Source organism: Lissotriton vulgaris, chromosome 9 (genome assembly GCF_964263255.1).
Source record: "Lissotriton vulgaris chromosome 9, aLisVul1.2, whole genome shotgun sequence".
Lineage (NCBI taxonomy): Eukaryota > Metazoa > Chordata > Amphibia > Caudata > Salamandridae > Lissotriton > Lissotriton vulgaris.
The window spans coordinates 453,849,889-453,870,864 of NC_141697.1; the positions used below are offsets into that span (position 1 = coordinate 453,849,889).

The 20,976-nt window shown below is 43.6% G+C and overlaps 1 protein-coding gene across 2 annotated transcripts in view; it reads left to right on the top strand.

Annotated features, from left to right (window-relative positions):
• Positions 1-20,976, top strand: part of LOC147690261 (inverted formin-2-like) — a 429,441-nt gene that overhangs the window by 37,881 nt on the left and 370,584 nt on the right. The gene's annotated exons all lie outside the window — the stretch shown is intronic.

The window sequence follows — 20,976 nt, forward strand, 5'->3', positions numbered from 1 at the left end:
TACGATCGGGACACGTGAACTAGAGGCTCCTTTGATTTTAACTACTGGTTGTGGTGAGAATCTCTTGGGTCTGGATTTGTTGAAACGGTTATATGCGACTCTGTATTGCTCTCCTACAGGAGTGGAGCTTACGTTAGGTCAGAGAGTGATCTCTCCTATGTACTTATCAACTGATAAGCTCCCACCGGAATTGAGTTCCCTTCCTGAGTCTTTATGGGCAACAGGTCCCAATGATGTGGGCCTACTGGACATACCACCTTATGTAGTCCAATTGAAATCAAATGTGAGATTACCACGTATCCCCCAGTATCTCATCTCTCTCGATGGCGAGAGAGCGCTATTAGCGATCATTTATGACTTGATAGAAAAGGACGTTATTGAGGAAACTCGGGGAAATGTGTGTAATAGTCTTGTGTTACCTATTTTGAAACGGACTGACCCATCCAAGCCTCCTGTGTACCGTTTTGTAATTGACTTGAGAGAAGTGAATAAAATCGTGATTCCACAGTTTCCAGTGGTTCCTGACATTACCGCTTTACTGACCCTGATTCCAGCCTCTGCCTCCTGGTTTTCGGTAATAGACCTAAAGAATGCTTTCTTTAGTATTCCGATTGCTGAGGAAAGCAGAGATCTATTCGGCTTCTCACTAGGTGGTCGCAGTTTTAGGTTTAAACGCGCACCACAGGGCTACTGTGAGAGTCCATCGATTTACAGTCAGGCCCTTAAGAGTCAACTTGATGCATTTGTGTTACCCGCTGGTGCGGCCTTGATTCAGTATGTCGATCTGTTAGTGGCTGCCGATACTGAGCAAATTTGTAAAACTGCTACAGTATCATTGTTAAAGCATTTGTGACTTACATCACAAGGTGTCACCTTCTAAGTTGCAGTATTGTTGTCAAGAAGTAACCTATTTAGGTCATTTATTGTCAAAGGAGGGAAGAAGGTTGACCCCAGAAAGAATTGCAGCGATTGCTCGAATGACTGTGCCAACAACTCAGAGAGATGTACGTGCCTTCCTAGGTATCACGTCATACTGCAGACAATGGATTCCAAACTTTTCTTTGTTAGCTCTCACGTGCAAGCATGTTCCGACTCCTTTGCAATTGACTGAAGATTGTCAGAAAAGTTTTTTTGAATTGCGTGATGCGTTGTGTTCGGCTCCTGTGTTAGGTACCCCTGATTACAGTAAGCCGTTTACACTATATGTTCACAAGAGAGAAGGTTGTGCGTTAAGTGTTTTGACGCAACAATTTGGTGGCAAACAGCGTCCATGTGCATATTTTTCTTCTACTTTAGACCCAGTAGCTAGAGCATTGCCGAGTTGTCTAAGGGCGATAGCGGCAGCTGCCATGTCCATTCGACAGTCCGCAGGTCTGGTCATGGATAATATGCTTAGTGATGGTTCCGCATGCAGTTGACACTCTCTTGAATCGAACGAAGACTCAACACTTGACGAGTGCAAGGTTGTCCGGCTATGAGTTGACACTTTTGGCAAGTCATATACAGATAAAACTTTGTAATGTGTTGAATCCAGCGACATTGTTGCCGATTCATATGGAATCAGGTGATGTAGCACCACATGATTGTTACTTACGAACTGAAGAAGAGACGAAGGGTCGTATTGACCTGAAAAACACTCCATTGGTAGATCCCGATGGTACTTTGTATGTTGATGGTTCATGCTTCAAGTTGCCGAATGGTGATGTGACCACTGCGTATGCTGTAGTGACGTTGAGTACGGTTGTGGAAACTGCGAGATTGAGTCAGACTTCGGCACAAGCTGCAGAGTTGATTGCTTTAACGAGAGCATGTGTTTTGTCTAAAGGAAAGCGAGTGAATGTGTTTACTGACGTCAGTATGCGTTTGGCGTAGCACATAGTTTTGGTCGATTGTGGAGAGACAGAGGATTCATGACGTCTCATGGCACAAAGATTCAACACTGAGAGCTCGTGAACGATCTTTTGGATGCACTTACATTGCCTAAGCAAGTGGCAATCATTAAATGCAGCGCGCATCGAAAGGTTACAGATGATGTTGGTCGTGGTAATGCGTTTGCAGATGAGATTGCTAAGGAAACGGCCAAGAACCTGACAAACAGAATGTATGTTACGAATTCAGTGAGATGGCCGGCGGAGAATGGTATGTGTGAAGACACAGTTGAGTGTGAAAGCGATTCAGAATGAGGCCACCGAAACTGAAAAGGCTAAGTGGAAAGAAAGTACGGGGAAGTTAGACATGAATGGATGTTGGGTTGATTTGTCAGAGTATCAGAGATGGATGTTACCGGATGCGTATGTGCTTGCCGTTGTTACTATGGCCCATGGCATGTCACAACTTAGCACGAAGGGTATATGTAAGTTGTTGTCCCCCGTATGGAAGAATGATGGGATTGCCAAGTGTGCTGAGAGTGGTCAAGAACTGTATGGTATGTTTGATGCATAATCCTGGCAAGGGCACCCCCACTCCACCTGGTCGTTTTGCTCCTCCTACATGCCCCTTTGAAGTTATCCAGTTGGACTTCATCCATATGGAGAGATGCAATAATTTAAAATATGTATTGGTTGTGGTTTGTGTGTTCTCCAGATGGATTGAGGCATACCCTCTTAAGGATAATACTGCCCTGTCCACAGCAAAAGTCCTACTCAAAGAGTATTTCCCTAGGTATGGAATGCCACGGATTGTATGGTTGGATAATGGTAGTGAGTTTGTGGGGAATGTGATGAAGAGTGTGTGTGCGGGTTTGGGTATTCGCCAAAAATTTCATAGTGCTAACCATCCTCAATCGGCGGGTTTGGTAGAAGGGTACAATGGTACCCTGAAACTGAAACTTGCCAAAATCCAAGCAACGACTGGGTTATCATGGCCTGATGCATTGCCTCTAGCTCTCCTGTCAACCAGGGCGACTTTGCACTCTCGAGTAGGGCTTAGCCCATATGAGATTGTGTTCGGCCGTCCTGCGAACGTTTGGGGAGTTCCAAGGCCTAAGGAATTTAGCAGAATTGAATATCCAATGTTGATTGACTATCTTTACGATCTGACTGCTAAATTGAGTTTGATTCATCAACAGGTTTTTGAAGCTCTACCGGCACAAACGGAAGGACCTGGACATCGACTCCAACCTGGAGAGTGGGTGCTCGTTCGTAATTTTGGGAGAAAACGAAATCTTGAGCCCAGGTTTGTGGGACACTACCAAGTCTTGTTGGCAACGAGGACTGCAGTTCGGTTGGACGGCAGAAAACATTGGGTGCACGCCACCCACACGAAGAGAGTACCGCTCCCATTGCCAGCAAATAATTGGATAAGGAAAGGGTTTGCCCCGACTGAAACCGATGTCATCCCAAAGTATGTGCCATTTAGTGATGCTCAACCTGTAGAGATCGATCCAGCTCAGCCAGATACGCTTTTTGAATTATCTGGAACTGTATCTTCGTCTTCAGCATTGGAGAATTCAAGTTTTGAACCGTCACCTGAACAATCGAACTCTGTCTTGCCACCTGAACAATTGTTTGAAGAACAAACTCGACCTGGAAAATGTCGATATTCCCTTCGATCGCGTGATTAAGGACAAATAAAAATTCCCTTTTGTTTTTGAGACTACATTACCCCCTCCCTATTGCCATGAACATTGTAGACATTTGCATTTTTTCCTGATCTTGAGTTCTTTAATTTTGTTTTACATATCACGTGTGTTCCTTTTCTGTGCAGCTAGGAGACTTATATTAAATTGAATGCTTAATTGATGAAACCTACCATCTGGGTTGGCCGTAGGGCCGTACGGTTCCTACTTCTGTTTGGCAGGTTTCTGACACTAGGTCGGTTACTTTTGTCGGTTTCTGGGAACTCCTGGGAATTGGTAATTGCTACTCAGAATCAGGTGCGTCAAGAACGTTACGGACGGTCTTTAGAGGATGGAGTTCTCTAAGCTGTCAGAAATAGAGATGATGTCGGCGCAAAGATCCAAGTTGCATAAGATTTTACAAACAAAATGTTTTCTGTTTCAGGTTTTCATGTTGTTCCTAACTGTGTCTATGTTCTTGGTGGGTGGAGTGTATTTTGGGATTCAGTCACTGTTGCCTTCCACTTCACCTACTTCTCCTTCTCATGATCTGAATTCTGTTCTTGTTCCCACTATCTCTCCACATTCTTTTCATCTTCTGCCCCAACATGAAAAGGTCAGACGTGCAGAATTTATGAACAATTCCTTTGTCCAACTTTTGCATCAGCATCAGTTGGTGATGAACACTACCAACTGTTGGGTGTGTGGGTTAATGCTGCATACCATGGATAAGGGTATCCCATATTTAGTTCTTCCCTACAGCTCCCAGGGATCAGCTCTGGCATTCCAAACCATGTTCCGTAGTGCACTAGATTCCTACCCCCGTCGAGAGCCACGTTCCACAGACCTTGGTTCTGGCCCGTACCACAAGTCTTTGGCGATAGCGATTGCTGATCTGGATAGAGATATTTTTGATACATCGCTTATTCCAGAGGAGGAGGTGCGAGCCTACAAGGATCTGAGTGAGGCCGAGTATAGTATTTCAGTGGGTGATAGACCGCTTAAGAGCTCGTCTCCAATCTGGATTGTACCCCACCTTGGTAATTTCTGTCTGCAAGGTCTTGGTCGAAATCAGAGAGCTCAGCTTGGGAAGAGTGCTTGTACTGAGACGTACGTTTTACCGATGCTCTCTTCCCCTGTATTTCTGACTGCCAAGGGTACCTATTTTGTGTGCTATGATCGCGCTTATACGTGGCTGCCCCGTGACTTCTCGGGCACATGTTATATCGCGAATCTTTTGCCACCGACTTTCACAGTTGCCTCAGACTACCACAAAACGAGAGTTGTGAGAGGCGTTATTAGTAAAGAGGACACTGCGGGTCAAGAAGCAGGAGACTTCTTTAAGGGTTTCCTACCATTTTGGGGACCTATGGTTAATAGTAGGAACCTGAGACAGTTGACTCGTGTGGTAGAATCGACTGCTAACATAACTGCAAGTGCTCTTGGTAACCTGACTGCAGAGCTTCAAGCGGATAGACTGATGACATTACAGAACCGTATGGTTCTAGATGTTGTACTCGCAGATAGAGGTGGTGTGTGCAAGGTGATCCATTCGAGCTGCTGTATTTTCATACCTGATAATGCTCCAACTGTTTATCAAGCCATCTCGAAGTTGCATAAAATCTCCGAGTCCATACATGTGGACGAAGGTGATTGGACGCTTCTAGGATGGTTTTGGGGTCTGATGTCGACTTGGGGTTGGAAGATTCTGATGATTGTAGGGGTTGTTGTGACGTTCCTGTTCACGTGTTGTCTGTGTACAGTGTGGTCCAGCCTTATGTGGCCTTTGTGCTACAACGTGTATAAGACCATCTGTTACCAGAGAGACATTGATGGATAGAATAATGTTCCAGCAACATCTAAACGATCTGATGAATATCAATATTGATTTTGATATCGACTAGTGCTTTCCTACATGAGGGCAAAAGGAGCGTCTGAGGTTCGGTGAGAATCGGAACGACGTTTTGGGCTTGTTCAGATATGGATGAGTTTGGTATCTACGAACCGTAAATGACGGGATTAGTAGATGTACGTGTTTTCGCTACACTACTTGGAAGGGTTCGTCTTATTTACGGGTTTTTCATCTGAGCCTTTGGGTTCCATTTTAGATATGGCATCCATTTAGTTTCTTGCCCTCACGTAGCCGGCGAATGGACGATGTCCGCTTGATGACCCTGGGATTCCCAAGCTCTTGCGGAAGATGCATATTCCTTTGAGTGTGCCTTTATGACTAGGGGAATGACACGGCAAAAGCAGATGGCCCCGCTCGAGGCTCATCTTGCCGTGCCGGTCTATTGTTTCAGCCTTGCATACGTTGGGATCGAATCCTTTGATCCTGCGATCACGCTTCCGATATTGCCCCCACACTCTTTTCAATCTGTTGTCTGTCTTTGTTTTCCTGCACCTGTTTCTGTCCCTTCTCTGAGGTCGTTTACAACTAGAATGGAATGTGCCTAATGGTGGGATAGTGTGCTTTTACAGTTGGGAACCGACCTGTTTCTGTAATTATGTTCCGGGCTTCTGAAAGCATGAATGCGATCCTTTGGAAGTTTACTGTGGGAACTGAGTTGTAACCTTTTGTTTGTTATGTTGTGCAATGGCGAAAATGTGTATAAAAGGAGCGATTCACTTTAGCAAATCGAAGCAGACTCTCTGAACATACACTCTGTTGTACTTCTAGCGATTTCTGTGTCCCTGCAGTAAATAAACGCTGATCTTTGACGCTGAAGGAAGTGTCCCGTGTCTCTGTGATTTGTACGCTGGAACAGGTATATCCACGAAGGTTTCAGGTGTTGTCCCCTGGCACCGCTGGGCTCTAAATTAGCCCAGTCCTTCACTACCGAAGGATCTATTGACCCTGGTTATGAGGTTGCACGAGGCGAATTTTGCCAAGATACAGTGGGGCAGTCAAGGAGAGGTCACTGCGGACTTCCCGGTCGAGCGGGGAGTTCGGCAGGGGTGTGCGATGGCCCCCTTGTTTTTTTCCTTGTTCATCAACTGAGTAGTAGCCAGAATGCTGTCTGTTAATCTAGATGCCCCCTCGTTGGCGGACATTAAGGTCCCAATATTAATGTTCGCCGACGATACCCTTATACTATCAAAAACCCCGAGTGGCCTGCAGCTTGCCCTCCATATCTTTGAGGAATTTTGTGGGGAGCATGGTCTTGAAGTTAACGTGGCCAAAACCAAGTTAATGATTTTTAACCCCCACCGTAGTTTCCGATCCAGGCTGTCTATGAACCATCGTCCCTTGGAGGTAGTTAAAGCTTTTACCTATCTTGGTATTTATGTAACCAACAATCTCTAATGGTCCCAGCACATTGATCTTGCGACTTTAAGGCACAGACAATTAGCTGGAGCCCTTGGGCCAGAACACAGAAAATCAAAATCTACAGGTCTATGAAGCGAAAGCCCTTGGCTCAGCACTATACGGGGCTGAGCTGTGGGGTTTTGGGAAGCTCCAGTCATTACAGAAATCCCAAAATAAGTTCTTTAGGACAATTACTGGTCTTCCCAAAAGTACCCCCCTGCTCCCCCTTAGATACGAGCTGGGCAGAAAGGCTGTGGATGATTTGGCAAAGCTTCACCCGATCTTGTATTGGAGACGACTCTGGATCACTCTAGAACTCCAGCATTATGCTGAGGGCTTTTTAGCGCTGATCAAAGCCGGTGTATTTCATAGGATCAAATGGCTAAAAGATCTTAGATCCTTGTTATGTTTGTTGGGTCTCCAAACCCTTTGGGATAACCAGTCAGGCGCACTTTTACCTAGAAAAAAAACACTAAAGGGGTTCTATTGGGACTATGTGGCCGAGCGGGACTGGGGAACCACTGATGCTAGATCTATGACAGGATGCTATTTGGAAGTTAAAATCTCTCCTAACCATGAACTTTATTGGGACAATGTAACTAAGCCATGGGATAGGAAGCTTCTATTCCAATTGAGGATAGGTGCTCTTCCGCTCAGGTCCCTAACTGGCAGGTGGAGGGGTTCATCTAATACTTCCTGCCCGCTTGTGGATCTGTAAAGGAGACTATTGGGCACTTTCTATTTTCTTGTCAAGCCTATGCCGTCCATAGGCGAATTTGGTTAAAACCTGTATGTAAAAACGTAGGTACCAACAGTGGCATCGTAGCTTTGAGAATCATTTGCACTACCGTATTTTCCGGCGTATAAGACGACCCGGCGTATAAGACGACCCCCTACTTTGCTTAATAAAATGTAGGTTTCGTGCTATACTCGCCGTATAAGACTACCCCCACTTCCAGTGCAGTCCAACGCAGTCCTGCATAGCCATTTTGAGAATGTATTTTATTTTATTTTGGCTCGTACTTTGTATGCTTTGTATGCTTTGTATGCTTTTGTAACCTGCACACTTATCACTTTTTCTCCAGGAATGTACCGATTGCTACCTCATGTATTTTGGTTGCTCGCTATTGTCACTTTTGATCCATGTAACTTAATGTTTGCTTTTGTAATTTGTCCATTGTTATTGTTGCTCACATCAGCCCATTTTTATATAATGCAGAAGCAGTCTGACACCTTCGGGTGTAGTCCGCGCTATGTAAAAACGCATGAAAACATTCCTTCAAATTTATCATCCGGCGTATAAGACGACCCCCGACTTTCCAGAACATTTTAAGGGGTTAAAAAGTCGTCTTATACGCCGGAAAATACGGTAGTTCCCGTTTGCCACTGGCCATAGCAGTAGCGAAATTTCTGGGGTGGGCTTGGTCTATTAGGCATAAAGCGCTAGCCGAGTAACTGTTTACATTGGGATGGTTTTACTGAATCTACTTGATGTAATTTGTCATTTTATAGTATATGTATTTTTATGCTTTTTATGTAAAGTATTTGTTTTTTATTTGATCGAGGCAACCATTTAATGACGTTTTAAATTTTTGTATGTACAATGCTTTTATGAGAAATACTTGAATAAAGCCTCTTTGAATGAATGGTATTTACTGCGTTAATTTGCAGCATATTGTGTGCATTGTGATTATCTCCGGGTAGGAGATATCTACATGTGTTGGAGAGTATTACACAATAAATACATATTTTTATAAATACCTTGTTTTTTTTTTAACTTAATCTATACCAGAGGTCTTCAAACTTTTCAATGCTGGGACCCCCTTGTAAAACCTTTTTAGGCTTAAGGACCCCCTTCCAACAAAAGTTTCTATAAACTGGTACTCCTCATCAACAACTATCGACAACCATAAATGCGCCTGTTAGACCTCATCACATTCATCCATCATCCATCCACCCACACTTTCTCACATCCATCCTTCATCCATTTCATCCATCCACCCATCCTTCCATCCTTCATCCATCCACCCTTTCATCCTTCCATACACCCTTTCATCCTTCCATCCATCTATCCACTCTTTCATCCTTACATCCATCGTTTACCCATCCATCCTTCCATCCATCTATCATTCACCCACCCACCTTTTCACACGTTCATCCATGCAACCTTTTATCCATTCATACATCCATCCTTCATCCATCCACCCTTTTATCCTTCCATCCATACATCCATCCTTATTCCATCCACCCTTTCATCCAAACATCCATCCTTCATTTGTCCACCCTTTCACCCTTCCATCCATACATCCATCCTTCATCCATCCACCCACCCTTTCATCCATCCACCATTCATCCACCCACCTTTTCACACATCCATCCATCCATCATGATCCATGCAACCTTTTATCCATCCTTCGTCCATCTACCATTTCATCCTTCCTTCCATCCATACATCCGTCATCTATCCACACTTTCATCCATCCATTCAGCCATCATTCATCCACCCCCTTTTCACACATCCATCCATCATTCATCCATGCAACCTTTTATCCATCCATCCTTCATCCATCTACCGTTTCATCCTTCCATCCATACATCATTCATCTATCCACCCTTTCATCCATCCAATCACACCTCATTCATCCACCCACTTTTCCACACATCCATCCATCCATCATTCATCCATGCAACCTTTTATCCATCCATACATCTTTCACCCATCTACCGTTTCATCCTTCCTTCCATCATCCATCCACCCTTTCATCCATCCACTCATCATTCATCTACCCACCTTTTCACATATCCATCCATCCTTCATCCAAGCACCCTTTCATCCTTACATCCATCCATCCTTCACCCATCCACCCTTTCATCCATCCATTCACCCATCATTCATCCACCCACCTTTTCACACATCCATCCATCATGATCCATGCAACCTTTTATCCATCCATACATCCATCCTTCATCCATCCACCCTTTCATCCATTCATCCACCCACTTTTTCTGTGACCCTCTCATGGGGGTGAGCGGAGGGGGCGGGGGGGTTAGTATCTCTCCGCGTCTTCTTCCTCTCTCATGGGAGGGCATCTCTGTGCCTCCCTGCTGGGGGCGGACAGGCTGTAACAAGATTTCACCTGAAGAACAGACTCTCAGGCACATTTCTCCTGCACAGGCGCCAGGTATGAGGGTTCGTGCTTTGTGCTTTACAGGCAGGACCCACAGCTCCAGGCTCGCAACGTCCATTGAACTCAAAGGGCTACAGCCTCCTCCCCTGCCCCCATCCCGTCCCCTCCTTGTGTTTGTGAGCGGGGCTTAAACACCTTCAGGGACACACACAAAGCCGCACCCCAGTACTTCACAGATCTTCAAAAGACCTTTTACTTGTTAATGAGGCTTTGTTGTTTTTCACCCCTCGGTGTGAATTAGGCCTCCGCCGTGAGCACCCTCAATCAGCCTGACGCCATCTAAGGCAAACTGACAATCTGCGACCCCCTTCCCAGGGCTCCACGACCCCCCTGGGGGTCGGGCCCCACAGATTGAAGACCCCTGATCTATACTATGATTGCATTCTGCTAAAACATGCTGCTTTACACTCCTAGACTAAGCCTGAAGGCTGCACTCCAAAGCTACCACTTGGAGAGTTTTCTAAGGTTGTCTAAGATCTCTTAAACCAGCATAAGGGTTGTCTGGACTGGTGCAAGGTGCCCACTTACATTAGTGGACATCATATACCAGCCTAGCTTCTCACACTACACATCATAGATATGCCGCTTTGAAGATGTTTCTCGATCAAAAGTTAGAACCACTCCACATGGGGAGAAAAGCCATATATGATTTCTACATATGAGTGTTTAAAGAGAACTATTTTGCCCAGATAGAATGAAGATTATGGTATGAAAGACATTTTCATATTTCAGACTATTGTTTAACACCTTTGCTGCTAGGGGTTTTCCCCTCCTGTGCTGAAAATGCTTGAATACTATAGTTTCATGACAAGGTCAGCTCGTCATAAGTACAGCTCAACCGTGCCTCATGACGAGCTGACCTTGTCATGAGCATAAAGAGAGCAGTTAAAAAATTAAAACTTGAATGTGTTCCCATAATGAAACAAATAGAGTTCATCAGACCCTTTTGTCCAAGCTGTAGTTATTTCCGTCTTTTTTTAACCATTATACTAAATAGCATTGGAGCTCCTATTGTATCAAGGTGTTTTAACCCCTTGTGTGCTTGGTACGGCCCCCGACCGTCAGACGTCACGGGTGTGTGCGGAGGACGGCAGGGGGGCGGTCCGAACTCCGCTCACTCAAAACGCCAGCACAGCGCAAAAATTCACGCAGCGCGGAATGGGTTAAAATAGCTAAATATTAAATAGATGCATTATTTTTATTTAATCCCAGCCTTAGTTTTTTAATCCTTGCACATACTTGTGTCCTACATGGAGGTATAATTTGAAATGTATTCAATATTTCCTGTATCATTTGGTAGAGTAGAATTCGTTAAATAGTAAAAGTGCACAAAGGATGCTATTGGCAAAGCTTATGCAAATGGTGTTTATGCAGACTTCTGTTCACTCCACACCCTCTGATTGTTGTTTTACTGCTATTTGCTAAATTTAGGGTGTGTTCATAGCATGCAATCTGAGATGCAGGTATTAATATGGCACACCTTGCGAAAGTGCACCAATATTCCACCCAAACTGGTTCGACATGATCCACTTTTAGACACTTTGCACTAACATCGCATCGTAAAACTGTGCTAAACGCATGCAGGGCATAAACTATTCTAACTCTGAACCTCTCAGTTGTATAATTTTTATATTCCATGACTAAATAACAACCTAGTTCATTGGTCCCTAGTATGCTTGGAGCGAAAATGGTTTACTTGAGAAAATATGAATATAATGTTGATTTGAATAGGAGCAGAGTTGAAATGAGAAGATAGGTAATCAAAAAATGTCAATTAAGAGAGTGACCTAAAGTGAAACGGTGTTTAGTGAACTTTATTTTATTGACATCTGTCAATACAACCAATGACAAATGGCCATGCCGGTCTGTGGTGCTAACCTGTTCACAAGCAGGCACCCATCATTGGGAACAGCGTGCGTGGGATTACATTTTCTAGGCCCCCCATCAAGTGTGGGCCTTCTGGCATAGTCCTCCATGGTCATGTAATTGTTCATCATATTCTTGTGCCATGACGGGGACACAAATAGTTTATCCCACTTGCCAATAAAGGCTCAAACTCTGCTCTCCTTATGGAATACTTTTCCCATTGTTTGTCAATAAACATTAAATGGAGGGTCTGAGGCAGATCCTGTACATCTTCTCGCTGTCTATAGGGAAAAGCGAATTCAGCTTTAATACATATCACAATTTATATGCAGAACCTTAGGGTCTGAAATATTTTAAAGAATGGGTAAAGAGACTGATTGCTCATGCCGCCCCATTCCCCTCCCTCCCCCCCCGGGAAGGTGATACTTTGTGTGTCACCTCTGTTTCTATACCTAAACCTCTTTTTGCCTACCTCTACCTCTCTCTTCCTCCCTCCCTCTCTCTTCCTCCATCTCTACCTTCTCTCATTGTAAGGATTTCTGGGTCCTGGGCAGGACATATTATGGCTGCTTCTGTGCGAAGCAATGTCAGAACTGTTAACGCATAATCCAGTATTGTATAGCATATTGTGGGCTTGAATTAGGAGAACACGGGTAAATAAATTTAAAGTTCAAAAATCAGGGAGGAGGTGCTGGGGCATATTTCCCTGTGAGTCTATTCCATGTGAACTTTGTAGGGGCCACCCAGAGTCGGTGTGCCTGAGATGCCTGTCCAGGAAATGTGTGTCTTGTACTTGACTGAAAACCAAACTTGTAGCAGGCAGGACCTACCCTACAGGTGTGCCTGAGATATCTGTCCAGGAAACATGTGGCCTGCAGTTAATGGATAATTAAGCCTGTAGAAGCGCTCACACTCTAGACCAGAGGTCTTCAAACTTTTCAATGCTGGGACCCCCTTGTAAAACCTTTTTAGGCTTAAGGACCCCCTTCCAACAAAAGTTTCTATAAACTGGTACTCCTCATCAACAACTATCGACAACCATAAATGCGCCTGTTAGACCTCTTCACATTCATCCATCATCCATCCACCCACACTTTCTCACATCCATCCTTCATCCATTTCATCCATCCACCCATCCTTCCATCCTTCATCCATCCACCCTTTCATCCTTCCATACACCCTTTCATCCTTCCATCCATCTATCCACTCTTTCATCCTTACATCCATCGTTTACCCATCCATCCTTCCATCCATCTATCATTCATCCACCCACCTTTTCACACGTCCATCCATCATTCATCCATGCAACCTTTTATCCATCCATACATCCATCCTTCATCCATCCACCCTTTTATCCTTCCATCCATACATCCATCCTTATTCCATCCACCCTTTCATCCAAACATCCATCCTTCATCCATCCACCCTTTTATCCTTCCATCCATCCATCCTTATTCCATCCACCCTTTCATCCAAACATCCATCCTTCATTTGTCCACCCTTTCACCCTTCCATCCATACATCCATCCTTCATCCATCCACCCACCCTTCATCCATCCACCCACCCTTTCATCCATCCACCATTCATCCACCCACCTTTTCACACATCCATCCATCCATCCATCATGATCCATGCAACCTTTTATCCATCCTTCGTCCATCTACCATTTCATCCTTCCTTCCATCCATACATCCGTCATCTATCCACACTTTCATCCATCCATTCAGCCATCATTCATCCACCCCCTTTTCACACATCCATCCATCATTCATCCATGCAACCTTTTATCCATCCATCCTTCATCCATCTACCGTTTCATCCTTCCATCCATACATCATTCATCTATCCACCCTTTCATCCATTCAATCACACCTCATTCATCCACCCACTTTTCCACACATCCATCCATCCATCATTCATCCATGCAACCTTTTATCCATCCATACATCTTTCACCCATCTACCGTTTCATCCTTCCTTCCATCCATCATCCATCCACCCTTTCATCCATCCACTCATCATTCATCTACCCACCTTTTCACATATCCATCCATCCTTCATCCAAGCACCCTTTCATCCTTCCATCCATCCTTCACCCATCCACCCTTTCATCCATCCATTCACCCATCATTCATCCACCCACCTTTTCACAGATCCATCCATCCATCATGATCCATGCAACCTTTTATCCATCCATACATCCATCCTTCATCCATCCACCCTTTCATCCATTCATCCACCCACTTTTTCTGTGACCCTCTCATGGGGGTGAGCGGAGGGGGCGGTGGGGTTAGTATCTCTCCGCGTCTTCTTCCTCTCTCATGGGAGGGCATCTCTGTGCCTCCCTGCTGGGGGCGGACAGGCTGTAACAAGATTTCACCTGAAGAACAGACTCTCAGGCACATTTCTCCTGCACAGGCGCCAGGTATGAGGGTTCATGCTTTGTGCTTTACTGGCAGGACCCACAGCTCCAGGCTCGCAACGTCCATTGAAATCAAAGGGCTGCAGCCTCCTCCCCTGCCCCCATCCCGTCCCCTCCTTGTGTTTGTGAGCGGGGCTTAAACACCTTCAGGGACACACACAAAGCCGCACCCCAGTACTTCACAGATCTTCAAAAGACCTTTTACTTGTTAATGAGGCTTTGTTGTTTTTCACCCCTCGGTGTGAATTAGGCCTCCGCCGTGAGCACCCTCAATCAGCCTGACGCCATCTAAGGCAAACTGACAATCTGCGACCCCCTTCCCAGGGCTCCACGACCCCCCTGGAGGTCGGGCCCCACAGATTGAAGACCCCTGCTCTAGACACATGAGGGAAGTCTCAATTTATGACCCATTGTAATTTTTTGGGCTGCCACTCTAAACGTGGTGGGCTGGAGCACGTTGCCAGCTATACGTCATTAAGCCTGTGCTCCCTCCAAATCCTCTTCCTCTTTGATAGCCCAATACCTAAAACGATGATTTGGGGTCCAAGATGACCTTGTGGGACCTTCACTACTTTGATTCTGCCATTCATGGTCAGGTGTTCTGGAAAGAAATCTTCCTTCCCCAACCACGCAAGTTGGAACGAAATCTTCCTTCCCCAACCACGGGATGTTTGGGCATGGCAGAGACAGAGCCCTGCAGGAGTACCCCTGCTGTTGATGTGCTTTTAGGTACTTCATCTCAGGACTGAAAACATCTAGAGTGTTCTCAACACACTTGGAGGCTGGATCACACCCGCTTGTTTACTTTTAGACACCTATCCACACACATAGCCGTGACAACCTCATTCCTTCCAGATAAACAAAAGGCATTTTATTTCGAAACTTCCTGGCCACAGTAGCATTGCTAGACCAAGAAATTGGCTTCAGGTGCACCATATTCCCATACAAACACAACATGCATGATAGAGACGTCTACAGGGGCATCATTAAAATATATTTTCATGACTGTATCGTCCTTTCTTTCCAGGAATGAGTCTTACCTACTCCTGTCGATATTTTTGCTGGTGCACATGTGACTAAACAATGGATGTTGCAATGAATGTTCGAACAGTCTTTCAGCCTCTTTCTGTGACTAACCTGGTGGGTTTACAAAGACTCTTTGTCATGTTTTATGACCTTTTAGTTGAGTACATGAGGCCCTTGCTTTGCTGTGCAGACCAGCCCCAGGTATAATGGCAGTAAGAAAGTACATTTTTTGTATGATTAAAAATAATTACAATATATGTAAGAATGTCAGTACAGAATTTTACACTGCTATCCCTTGGTCCCGGTCAGAGTTGGCTATAACCATTTTCAATTAGATTAAAAAAAATGGCATCTAAAAACAATATCGATCACTGTGCAAAAATTGGTGCAAGGTAACTCTGAAGTACCTTAATAATTATAATCCATATTACAATATATATCTACCATCGTTCAATGATTGGTGCAAAATAACGCTAAAGTGCCTCTGATGATAACTTATACTAAAATATTAGACATTGGTTCAACCTTGCTTAGTTCACTCATCCCGCCACTGTTTGTGACAGATTTCGAAATTACGGATTTCGCGCAAAATGTAACAGTTCTTAGAAAACAAACTTGTTATAAATAAAACGGATACCTTTCATTACAAGTAGTACTAAGATGATGTACTTTTACTCCATGATTGTCTATGAAGATTGTTAGAATAATTTCAAAGTATTGTCCACCAGTAGCAAGTACCTGATGAAACGGCAGATCACAAGGATTGATTTTCCAGATAAGCGGGTGTAATGACCTGACGACATGTCACACCAAGGTCAATAAATAAGGGTTTCAACAAAGTTCGTCATCTGTGGAGTACACAAGGGCAGACACAGACTATTGCAATACGGACTCTTTTGGACAGCCGCAAAATCTACAATAGTTTGTTGGCCGCTGTTGCACTCACCTTGGGGTGCCATCTTTGGTTCGGCACCTGCCAAGTCTTGACTTAAGAAATACATAATTTTTGCCTTCCAAGATCACCTGTTTATATTCCCTTCTGAGGGATTTTAGTGTGCGTTTTCGTGCAGAATTTGTGACTAGATGTGCGTGTTGTTCTTGTTGCTCTATTTACGGGCTTCTTTGCTGGTAAAGTTTGTTTGAATACCACCTATTATTAGGTGGATGTAATTGGAATTCTCCTTCGTGCAATTCTTGCCGGAAAGCTTTCTATTTAAAGATGAGCATATTTGATGCCAAATATCCACCTTAGGTATTTCCATTTATGATTCATGATAAGCAGATCTTATTTGTTTTTCAGCAAAACTAATTATTTGAGGCTGGTTCGTTGCCTGCTTATTGGCCTTTTCAAATTATAAGAGGTTGGCATTTCTTGGAAAATGCTGGATTTCGGCTGATTTCCGCCGATGTGACTACTTGAGGGTTATGGTGACCCAACTCGTAATTTGACACGATTCCCAAGTATACTAGTTTCCAAATGATGATATAGTTCATTATAGAGAGGAGTTTTTAAAAGTTAGCACTGTTTGATTGTTTGGAGAATTTCTCACAGCAGTTTGTGGCCCAGATAATGCAGATGGACACAAAAAGACTGAATTATATCACTGTATTAAGTTATCAATTGTACTTCCATTACTAATGTGAACATTAAAAGTCACCTAGGATGATTAGGCGTGCATCAGCATATTGGTAGATAAGGGTTATAACTATTTCCCAGAGGGTGGCGAGCCATTTTAATTGGTCTCTTTGTTCTCAAATAACTATTCAATAGAATGATTGGAATGTGGAGGTGTAATTTTACACATTGGAGCCAGGGTAATTGTATATCCATTTCTTGGGCCTTGGTATCTAATTCCAGAGTGATGCACATTGGGAGCCCCCTTTTGCACGGCCAAGTGAAGATGAACGAGTGGCTTGGATGGAAAAGTCTTAATCTAAAATTTGTGGTACTAGCTTCTTTCCAAGTTTCCTACAACATCAACATTTCACATTTCTTTAAAAAGGTTGTATCTTGATCTTCCGATCACCTAGAGAGGCTGTGCACATTCCAGGTACATAAACTAATAGGCAATTGAGATTTAGCTGAAGCATTCAATCATCAATCGTCTCCCCTAGGTTTTCCTTTTGTAAGGATTTGCGTTAGCCAGGCCCAATCCTACATTAGGACTTGTCGCTTTGGGATTTGTTTGCAGATATGTGGCCCTGAGATTGAATTTGAGCCCTGAAGATATTGCAGGATTAAATAGGGGGCCAATGGCTCCCGTTAACAGTGCAGTATTCCTTCTGGATATCCTGGTTGTAATTGCACCTGACTGTTCATTTTACTTTGACATTCTTGAGATCAGTAATATTGGATAATTTGCTTTATCACATTTTCTAATCTCGATTTCCCACTCTGCAAAATATGGTCCACTTTCAATTACCTATTCGCAATATCTTTGTAGTACAGTTACTTTCTTGTGGGAGAAAGAGGATCTTAGTATAATTAGTGAGGCAATTATCCTGATTTGTACTTATATTTTCCCCTACAGTGTAATCTGGTCTTGGTTTTGCGCCTTGTATATCCAGTCACTTAGGGGATTTACTAATTAGGGAATGTGCTTGAATATTACCTAAATATACTCTACAGGCATTAGGCCTTTTTGCAATTGTTCTGATTTTTTTCTTTGTCGAGAAATGCCACTAACTACTGGTTTGTTCTTTTATACAATTTTCCATAGAAATACTAAGGTTGTCTTTTTGGCCTTTCCTCCTTTTTAACAGTGGGTTTCTGACCATATCTCTCTAGTCAAGCAATGCCAGTACCTCATTCTGGTACCTGGAGTATGGTAAATCAATACTCCCTAGCTAGGATTTTGCGAATGTTCTCTTGGTTTGTCCATCAGATATATTGACTGAATAAGACTGGAAGGAGGTATAATGGTTATTCAAGTGTTTTGAAATAATGTTTAGCTGTTGGTTTTGTCAGATAAGACCAATCCAGTCTGCAATTACCTTGGTGCATGGATCCAGAAGCCAAAAGTCCAAATTATGTTTGATATGGATCCACACATAATTGATGCAAAACAGGTGAAGCGGTGTCTTTATTGAATGACTGCCTGGGATGAGCCCCACTCTCCTTTGCAAGATCCCATGCTAATAGGAGCTAGCAAAAGATTTTTTGGCACTGGGAGCCCATGTAGTGTCATGTTCTACCTTTCTCGCACTCCACAAATATAAGTGGTCTGTAGGCTCTGCATACCCAGACCATGGGAGGTGAATACACTGCCTCTTGGCAACCATCTTGTGAGTTCTGTCGTACCATCTGTTCCGCACCACCGGCCAACCTTTTGAGTTCACATTTGGAAATAGGTTGATAATGAAGTAGCTGTATGTTTCAGTATTAGTGTGGTGTAGCAGGCCTTTGAAGTCCATACAGTCCTTGTCCCATCTAGCCTTCAGTGACATAGGGTAGACTATTGGGGTAGATACCGTAAGACACTGCGGTCTTTGGCATTACCAGAAAAATAGTGGGTATTGCATAGCCTCCTGTATCAGTTTGTGATGAGTGACTGCAGCCGTTTGTCTTTTTATTAACTGAAATTTTTAAGTGACCTCACTAAGGGGCTGTAAAAAGCTGAAACAAAATATGCTAAAAATGGGATTTCTTTTTCATCCACTCTTACCGGCAATTGATAGTTATTACTGTGCAGTTTCCATCAGCCTGCCGCACTTTATTTATCCCCCATTTATGCCCCCATGCATTGTCTCCAAAATCTGTACACCACTGTTTGTGGATGGGAGAGAGGAACGTTTGATCGTGGGTACCTCCAGGCTTTTTAGCCGTCAATATGGAAGCGTGGGCTGAAATTTGTGTTGGCATTTGATGCTAAATGCCCTCACTTCAACTCAAGAACTGGCTGTTGTTGCTGCTAAGGGCAGCACTAACTTTCACCAGCTCCAGCCCTTGCACTAGAGCCAGACATTCCCTCTTTTGTATACTCTGGCCACCAGCACCAAGAGGCCCTTAATCAGGTTGTATGTGGTTTAAAGATGCTGTTACTAACTGACGTTCCTAGTGATCAACCACCACCCTCAACCATTGGATGCAGTATCCATTTTTCCCTTTCTTGTATCCACAATTATGACTGAATAAAATATGCCCACCAAATGGACTGTCCCATTGTTAAAAGCTCCATCTCTATCCCTAATTTCAATACGCAGTGTGATATAACCATTACGAAAGCTAGTGTAGCCAATTCTGACATAGAACCACCCAGGAGACGTTTAACTGCAAGTGCTAGTTCCTCACTATCATTGGAATTTCCAATATCTTTGACCAAATGTCACAACGTTTTACAGAATGCAAAATTAGTTACTCAATTAGATTTTCTAAGTTTCATGGCAATTAGTCGAGGGTTTCAGAAGTAGCAAAGGCGTTTAAAAAGTGTGTTATAGACTGGGTGGTGCAGGAACTTTAATAATTTGTGGGTTTCAGGTGGTGGCCTTTGAAAATGTTGGGAACACCCGTAATCCAGTGTGATTGTGAATATTCCCAATTTAACCGAACGTCTTCTAAATGTACAGCTTCAGAGTTTATGTAATAGTGCATTTAGCATGGGAGGGTGCCCTTAATACCCCATTTCCTCAGGGGCAAGGAAGCAGGTAGAGTTTGAGGAAGGGATTTATCCACACAAGGAATTATTGCCACATGGACAAAAAATGGGACGGAAGTGTGCAAATACACATTCCCTCTACCTTTTTGCCATTAGATTGTATACACTGCAGATCATCTACGGTGTAGCGTTCAATAAAATGTAAGTATCTCTAGATGTCCACAAACTTATTTGGTATACAAAAATATGTGGGAGCCTTCAGGAATTCCAAAAATGATGAGAATTGTTCACATTTGAAGACTAAACCTTCGGCTGAATACTATATCTATTTTTCTTCCTTTACTCTTTCACATTGTCACTGTAGTGTGTCTATATAATTGGCAAGATGGTCCATCGAAGTATTGTGCACTGGTACTGCTGCAGGTTTTCAGTGGTAATAATGCTTCACCTGCTTAAAATTACCATGTGCCATTTCTGCATCCGGTAATACCCTGTCTGGTACTGAATTTGTGAGTAAAGAAGAGCTTGGTAGTCAAGATGAATATGAATAAATGGTCCATATTATCTGTCCCCACTTGGTTTCCCCCATTCTACACATCATACTTGTAATGGCCAGGAAAAAGGGGGTAATAGTACACGGCAGTAGTAAGGCTGGGCCACCCCATGTTACTTGCCATCTTCTAACTAGACCGTATATGTATGTATTTTAGAAAAATGCATCCTTTGACTTCTGTACATTGGAAACCTATCCAGAATTCTTTCAATCAGGCAAGGAATGTGCCGCCATTCACTACTTACTGGAGTCCTTTTCTGTTGAACAGGGACCAAGTACCACATTGGGAATGGAGTTTGATCTTGGTACATATGAACTGAGCTAGGAACATCTCCCTGAAGAAGGCCTTTATCACATTTTTCTCACGTAGAGGAAATCCATTGGGATGAACATTGTATTTTAGTAGCTTTTCATTCTTGCCCTGGCATAAGCTACTGATGTTGCCACACCGGTGGTTCCA